We start from the raw sequence: 7551 nt of genomic DNA, 5'->3' as shown, positions 1-7551 counted from the left end.
TCAAACTCTGAATGTCTATTCCAACGTCATTTTGTTCTCCCAAGACAGATGGCTGTGGGGAGGGAGAGACTTTCCAGAATGGGCTCTTATGTATTAAAGTTGATCAGGAAACAGGTCAGAGTTCAGTTCCAGCTCTAGCTTCATTTAGATTTCTTGTTGACTGGTGTGATGTGGCATTTTTCATGGGGTTGAAACTTTGTTCTTGTCTATAGCTAACAGCGTTACTGTTTGCTTTCCGGCTCCTATACTTTTGAAGGTCCTTTTCTCTGCTATTCCAAGTGTCCTATCACAGTGTCTCCCAGGCAATTGTGTACTACCCTCGGGATTCCTGACAAACCCTACATCGTCTCTTTCTTGCATAATATTTTTCTTGATATTGACTTTGTTTTTTAAAATCTAAGTGAATTTATTTTTTTCAAATAAATGACATCACCACCACAAATAGAACAAGAATTAGTTTCCTTGACTATAGATAGAAAGTAATCATAAAATAAATACACCAGCCAGGCCCAATGGCATATGCCAAGCAGCCTAGGAAGCTGAGGCTGGAAGATAATAAGTTCAAGGCCACCCTCAGCAACTTAGCAAGGCCCTAAGCAACTTTGCAAGATTCTGTCTCAAAATAAAAAAAAAAATTAAAAAGGCCGAGGATGTGGCTAAGTGGCTAAGCACCCCTGGATTCAATCCATGGTACCAAAAAATAAACAAACAAACAAAAATAAATAAAATAAAATGTTGATTCAAGGTGACTATCTTTGATTGTCAAAGGCTTTGTGCCTGAGGCCTGATCTTTTCCTTCATGAAAGGAAATAAGCCAGTATTGAAAAAGAGTTAAAGATACACTAATATCAATGAGATTTTTCTCCCCCTGTAAACAGAATTTCTGAAATACATTTGGAAAGACCTAACTTTCCTCTCTGAGTGATGTTACCCAATGCTGTGTCCAGGGACATTTCAAACCATTCTGTGTGCCTCCAGTGTGGTGGTTTCAAACCTGCACATCAGAGTAGCCTGGAGCTTTGGTAAAACACAGACAGCTGATCTCTGTAGGTCTGGGTCTGGACCAGTTCCCAAGTCATGCTGGTGCTGCTAGTCTGGAGAACACATCTGGAGAACCACTGCCCTGGTTGCCTTGGCTGTCATTTTAGGAATAACTGGACTGGAGTAGGTTATCTCCCACTGAGGACCATCACCAGATGTAATCCACTGTTGTTAAATACAGTTGTTTGTGTTTTTTTATACTAACCAGTGCAACTGCAAACCCCAGACAGATGCCAATCTTCTCCTATCTATCTGTTGCGTCCCCCGCCCCTGCCATGGTACCGAGGACTGAAGCCAGGGACACTAGACCACTGAGCTATATCGCCAGTTCTTTTTTTATTGTTATTTTGAGACAGGCTCTCCCTAAGTTGCAGAGGCTGACCTTGAATTTATGACCCTCTCCCTCAACCTCCCATGTCACTGGGATTACAGGTTTGTAATGGCTTATCTTTTGTTTCTAATTCCTTCCAAAAACCAAAAAGCCCAGGCTCAGTGGTAGCATCTTTGGGGACTGTGTCAATTCCTTGATGAGGAGATCTGAAGTAAAACCGTGGCCCTCCAGAAGAAAGTTTCTGACCTCCAGCTTCTCATAATCCCAGGTGGTAATTGTGAGTAAAGTAGTGAAAACTACTTCCTGGGGAAAATCCCTTTATAGAACTTCTCTGAGAGTGTAATTCCAGAAGATGGATAATAGAAAGCAATTAAAAAGCACATAAAAATTTCTCATGACATAAAATTTTCCTTATAGTGCTGACTAAACTCAATGGCATGGGCAGATAAATGATTGTGAAATTTTACAAGCCAAGACTTCAAATGTTAATACCTGCTCCTTTTGAAGACCAAAGAGGTTAGGAATATATGTCCAGTGATTGAAAGTCCATACACTGATGGTGTGCAGTGGTGTATTCCTATAAACCCAGCAACTCCAGACAGGAGGATCACAAGTTTTGAGGCCAGCCTTGAATTTAGCAAAATAATAATTTAGAAAAGGGCTCGGAATATAGCTTAGTAGTGAAGAAACTTGGGTTTAATCCCTGGGTTTAATCCCCAGTAATGCAAAAACAAAAGCCATACATTGGTATTTGAACTTCCATTAATTCTTTACATTGTGTGTGTGTGTGTGTGCACGCATGCTAGAATGAAAAAAGAAGTCAACACAGAAGAGCTCAGCTCATCCTGCCAACCCACAAATTAAGCCATATTCATTTTTCTGTTTCCTTCTAGCATTTATCTTTATAGAGGCACTTTTTTACTTAATTAGAGAACACATACTATGGGTTCTATTTTTTTCACGTGCTATCCTAGAAGAATCAGCACTTGCCCTGTTGCTGTCCGTCATGTTCAGCATCCTAACTCATGTGATGTGGTTTTATCTCCCACTGAGGACAGTCATCAGATGTAATTCTCTGTTGTTGAATAAACTTGTTGGCAATTTTTTTAATATTAAGTGTAACACTGCCCCAAACATATTGTACATACAATTTTCTCTTTGTTTGAAATTATTTCCTTATGATAAAGTCGTTCAAGAAGTGAATTTCATAAGAGTGTTTTTATACCTCTTAATAACTCTTGCCAAATTGCTCTTGAAGCCATATAGCAATTGTAATCATATTATTTATACCTTTGCTAGAGTTGAATATTTATATGTATATGTATTGGTACCAGGGATGGAACCCAGAGGTGTTTAATCACTGAGCCACATCCCCAGCCCTTTTATGTTTTATTTAGAGACAGAGTCTTGCTAAGTTGCTTAGGTCCTCACTAAGTTGCTGAGGCTGGCTTTACACTTTCGATCCTCCTGCCTCAGCCTCCCAAGCTGCTGGGATAGCAGGTGTGCGCCCACATCTGGCTTAATGTACACATTTTAAGAGTTTAAAAATATTATCTCATTATTGTTTTCGTATTTGCATGTCTTTAAAATGAGTGAAAAGCTGAGTATTTTCCTCACCTTTTTTGAATCATCTGATCATGACAACCACATTTGGAAAACAAATGGTCAAAAGCACTGTCAGCATGAAGACTCAGGACTATGTCTTGTTTGCTTTTCATTGGCTGCTCCCTGCACCCAGAACAAATCAGAGGGCATTCACCCACTCATTCTTTTATTCCATAAATATTTGCTGAGCACTTTCTATCTGCCAGCTGTCCTGGGTACTGAGATCAGGAAGTGAACAGGGCAGGGACAACCAACAACTAAACCAACAAAAAGACAAAGTAATGTCACACTGTGATGAAGCTTACGGAGGAAACTCACTGGGGCTGGGGAGAGTGGGTGGGTAGGGCAGCTCTTTTAGATAAGGTGACTAAGGAAGACCTCTGCCACCATTCTCCTGCCTAATGTTCCCATGACTTCCTGTTACTGCACTCAGGATGAAACCCACACTCCTGACAGCTGCCTGGAAGACCCTGGGATACGGCTCCCATCTGCCTCTCTGACATCACCTCCTCCCAATCTCCTTCTAAATTAGGGTGCTCCTTAAACTCGCCAGATATGTTTCAGCCTCGGGGCCTTTGCCCTCACCCTTCCTCTGCCTGGAATGCCCTTCCCCTGATAGAACCTTCTTTTCCATATCAGGCCTAGTTCAGATATCAGCTCCTGCAAGAAAGTTCTGCTGGCCATCCTATTTAAAGTAGCATCTCCAACCCCACAAGTCACTGTCCCATTATTGTGTTTTATTTCCCTTATAGCATTTATCACTCTCCAAAATAATTTTATTTCATTGTTTGTTTCTGCTGACCCCTATTATCCATCAGCTCACGGAAGCGCCAGGAGAGTAGAGATGTCACCGTCCAGCTCACGGCTTCATCTGGTGTGGAGATGCCTGGAGCATCGGGTGTCAACTGACCAGCCACCTGAACTTTATTCATGCAGGGTAATCAAGAGCTGCAAAGTTAATCTCAGTAGATGGGAATGCCAGGATTGGGAATGGTTTTAATCAAAGCATCATTGATTAAACATTTAAATTGAGAATATTGCTTCATTTATTATCTAAATCAGATATTGACAATTGGTAATTGTGAAAGTGGCAAGACTATACATATACCTCTACCAAGGGGCTAAATTAGAATCAGATAAGGGCTTAAAATGTATTACAGCACTTGATTCTATAGAAAAAGAACAATTCTATGGGCATGGTTATTTTAGGTGGGCCATAATCCTCTAGAACCTTATCAAGGTACTGTGGTGTTGCGGAACCATAGAAGCTAAAGAGGGGCTCTTGACAGATCCAGTTCCAATCCAATAAGTTTCCAGTCTCTCCCTTGCTGAGTTCTAGCATTCTCTCATAGTCGCTTACCTCAAAATGCCTCTATCCACCTGTTGCTTTGATTCTTCATTACGGAGGATGAGGCGAGGGCTGGACATCTCTATTCAGCCTTCCTAGAATCCCCAAACTCCAATCCTAAATGGCTCTGCTATAGCTCTCTTTATTACAAAAAAAAAAGATAAAACAAATACTTTATATCTATACAATTAGGCACTGATTTAGATTAATGGATATGTCCGATTCCTTTTCATAGCTGATAGAATCATCAATAAAATACCCGTGAAGAATAGTTCTCTGGTGAACAAGCAATTATGCAAAGTATCTATAGAAAAACGGAATCTATACTCTTAACTTATAGATGAATATTGTAGCTGAGTTGTGCTAATAAATATCACCTCTTTTTCCTGTGCAGGTTTTGAATCATGTGAGAAGACAAGGAATATGAGGTAACCTATCGTTTCAGTATATTATTAAGGAGTTTATTTTGAAGAATGTGGCTTAGGAGTTTTAAATTCTGAATCTTGTCTTCCCGGGCATGAACCACAGGAATATTCAAGATCTAAGGTGAGTTTATTGTTCTGAAACAACTCTCTACTCCTCGTGTAGGCTAAAATGCATGAAGACACATCAAGAAGCAGGATCGTGGCCAGGCTGAGCTCCCTCCACCAGGAAGCACCAGCAATGGGGAAGACGTATTGCCCCTAGGAGAAGCTCTGAACTCACCTCTGATTCTGGAATGTTGAAGTCTGGTGTGGGTTGAGTTAGGAGGTGACATAAGAAAGACTGGTTGCTGGTTCATACTTTCAGGACTGCTTGACAGTCTTGTTGCTCATACTTTTCCAGGTAAGGCCAGGAAAGAGTCAGGGATCCAGATGCTTTGGAGTCCTCCATTCCTTCCTGGTCATATTGTCCTATGCCCAGCCATGGTAGACTTTAGCATTGATGTAATATGGTGACATTCGCAGAAGCTGGTCATAGAGTACAGTGAGCATGTCTCCCCTGATATCTAAACTGAAGACAGGAAAATTGCAATAGGCTCTTCCTGGATTAGGAAATAGGATTGAGACCTCCATTTGAGATCCTATGCTAATTATGTGACATTAGTCTACATTCAGTTTTCCTAGGTTCCTGGTTAAACTTTTATAAAGTAAAAGTAGTAGGTTGAAAATTCCATGTAAAAATCATAGAAAGGAGAAATATTTGCAACTCTTATATAGGGAACTCTTACAACTCAAAACCAAAAGAATCAATTCAATTTAAAAATGGGCAAACCATTGGAACACATACGGAACAAAAGAAGAGAGTTGAGAGTCTCCTAAGCATGTGAAAAGATGCTCAAATCCTTTGCCATCAGGAGATAGAAATTAAAACCAGAGTGAGATGCCAGTACAAACACGTAGAGTGGCTGATATTATAAAGACTAACGACACAAAGTGTTGGCAAGGATTAGAAACAACTGGAAATCTCATATATTGCTGATGAAAATGTAAAGGGTACAACAAAATAGGAAAACAGTTGACAGTTGATTAAAAAGTTAAACACAAACCTATAATATGATGCAGCCATTCCACTCAAAATATTTACCCAAGAGAAATGAAAGCATATGCACACATAAAATCTTATACACGAACACTCATAACCCCTTTATTGATCAATGTAGAAAACTTGAAACTACCCAAATGTCCATCAATAGAGGAATTGATAAATAAACTATAGTACATTCCATACAATGGAATACTATTCAGAAATAAGAAACTACCGCATGGATGAATCTCAAAATGATTACATTGAGAAAAAGAAGCCAGACTAACAAAATCAAACCAAACCAAACCCAGAACAACTGTATGAATCTATTTATATAAAATTCTAGAAAAAACAAACTAATCAGTAGTTGCCTGGGGATGGGGTTGGGAAAGGGATAGACTGCAAAGGGGCAAGAAGACACCTTCAGATGTGATGGGAATGCATCTTGGTTGTGAGGTAGTTTCACTTCTGTGTATATCAACCCAACAAAACCCATTGTACTGTACACTCTAACCAGGTAGTCTATGGTAATAAATGATATCTCAATAAGTTAGTTTATAAAGAAAATAAATAATAATAATAATAATTAAAAAAAACAGGCCTTTGGTGTGGCACACACCTATAATCCCAGCTATTTGGGAGGCTAAGGAAGGAGGATTTAAAGTTCAAGGATAGCCTGGGTAACTTAGTGAGACCCTGTTTCAGAATAAAATTTTTTAAATAAATAAATAAATAAAGGCTGGAGAGGTAGCATCCGTGGGGTTCAGTGGTAGAGCACCCCAGTAACACCAATACAGGCATCAGTTTAAATCCTGGTGCCAGAAGTCACTCAGGTTGAGAATGCTTGATGCCACATCATGGGCCTTAAAAGATCAAAAATATTTAAAGGGACCTCTCAGCCAGAGGAGAACAAAATCCAATCCAATTTTTAAGCAAATATTTTTGGTTATAAATGGACCCAATAATTTTATTTATTTTTAAATGTGGTACTGAGGATCGAACTCAGTGCTTTACATGTGTTAGGCAAGTGCTCTACCCTGAGCCACAACCCCGGCCACCCAATCCTATTTTTGAATGGAGACTTTTCGGACAATAAGGAGCTAACCTGTTGGGCAATAATCTAATTTTTAAAATCTAAAGTCAGAGTTAAAACTCAAACTGGAATCCACAAGGTGTTTTCAGTTTCTGTTCCTCTGGCTCTGGCTGGGGCTGGGCATTGGGAGTGTTGGGGCCTCTTAAGGACAGAGCACTGGATTTAAAAGACTCTAAGGCAAGTGAAAAAGCTGGTTCCTGAAACACAGTAAGAGGCCAGGGGCTGAGGAAGAAGGGGACGGGTGAGGGAACCAGAGGTGGGGTGCATGGCCACGAAACCTCACCACAGGAGCAGGGAGGTCAAACCATCTGTCCCAGTTCTCCTCCTTGATGGCACTGTATTTCCCCTTCCTTGGCTGTCACCCACAAGCCTTCAGTAAAATGAGATTAAACGCTGCAATTTGATGTGAACAGCATTTGGGAACATGGGTTTGGGGTCTGTGTCCAGGCAGATAAACAACATGGAGAGCCATGGAAGCTTGGAGATGTAATTATAAAGTTGCTAAAAACTGATCATTAGAGAGGCATAGTGCCATTGGTCCACAGTGAAAGGGAACAAAAGCCAAGTGACATTTTGGAGAAGTTTCTCAGAGATTCTCAGGACTACCCCTGGAGAAAAGAGGATTTT

This window comes from Spermophilus citellus (genome assembly GCF_964194105.1).
Source record: "Spermophilus citellus genome assembly, chromosome: 7".
Taxonomy (NCBI): domain Eukaryota; kingdom Metazoa; phylum Chordata; class Mammalia; order Rodentia; family Sciuridae; genus Spermophilus; species Spermophilus citellus.
This window is presented reverse-complemented; position numbering follows the sequence as displayed.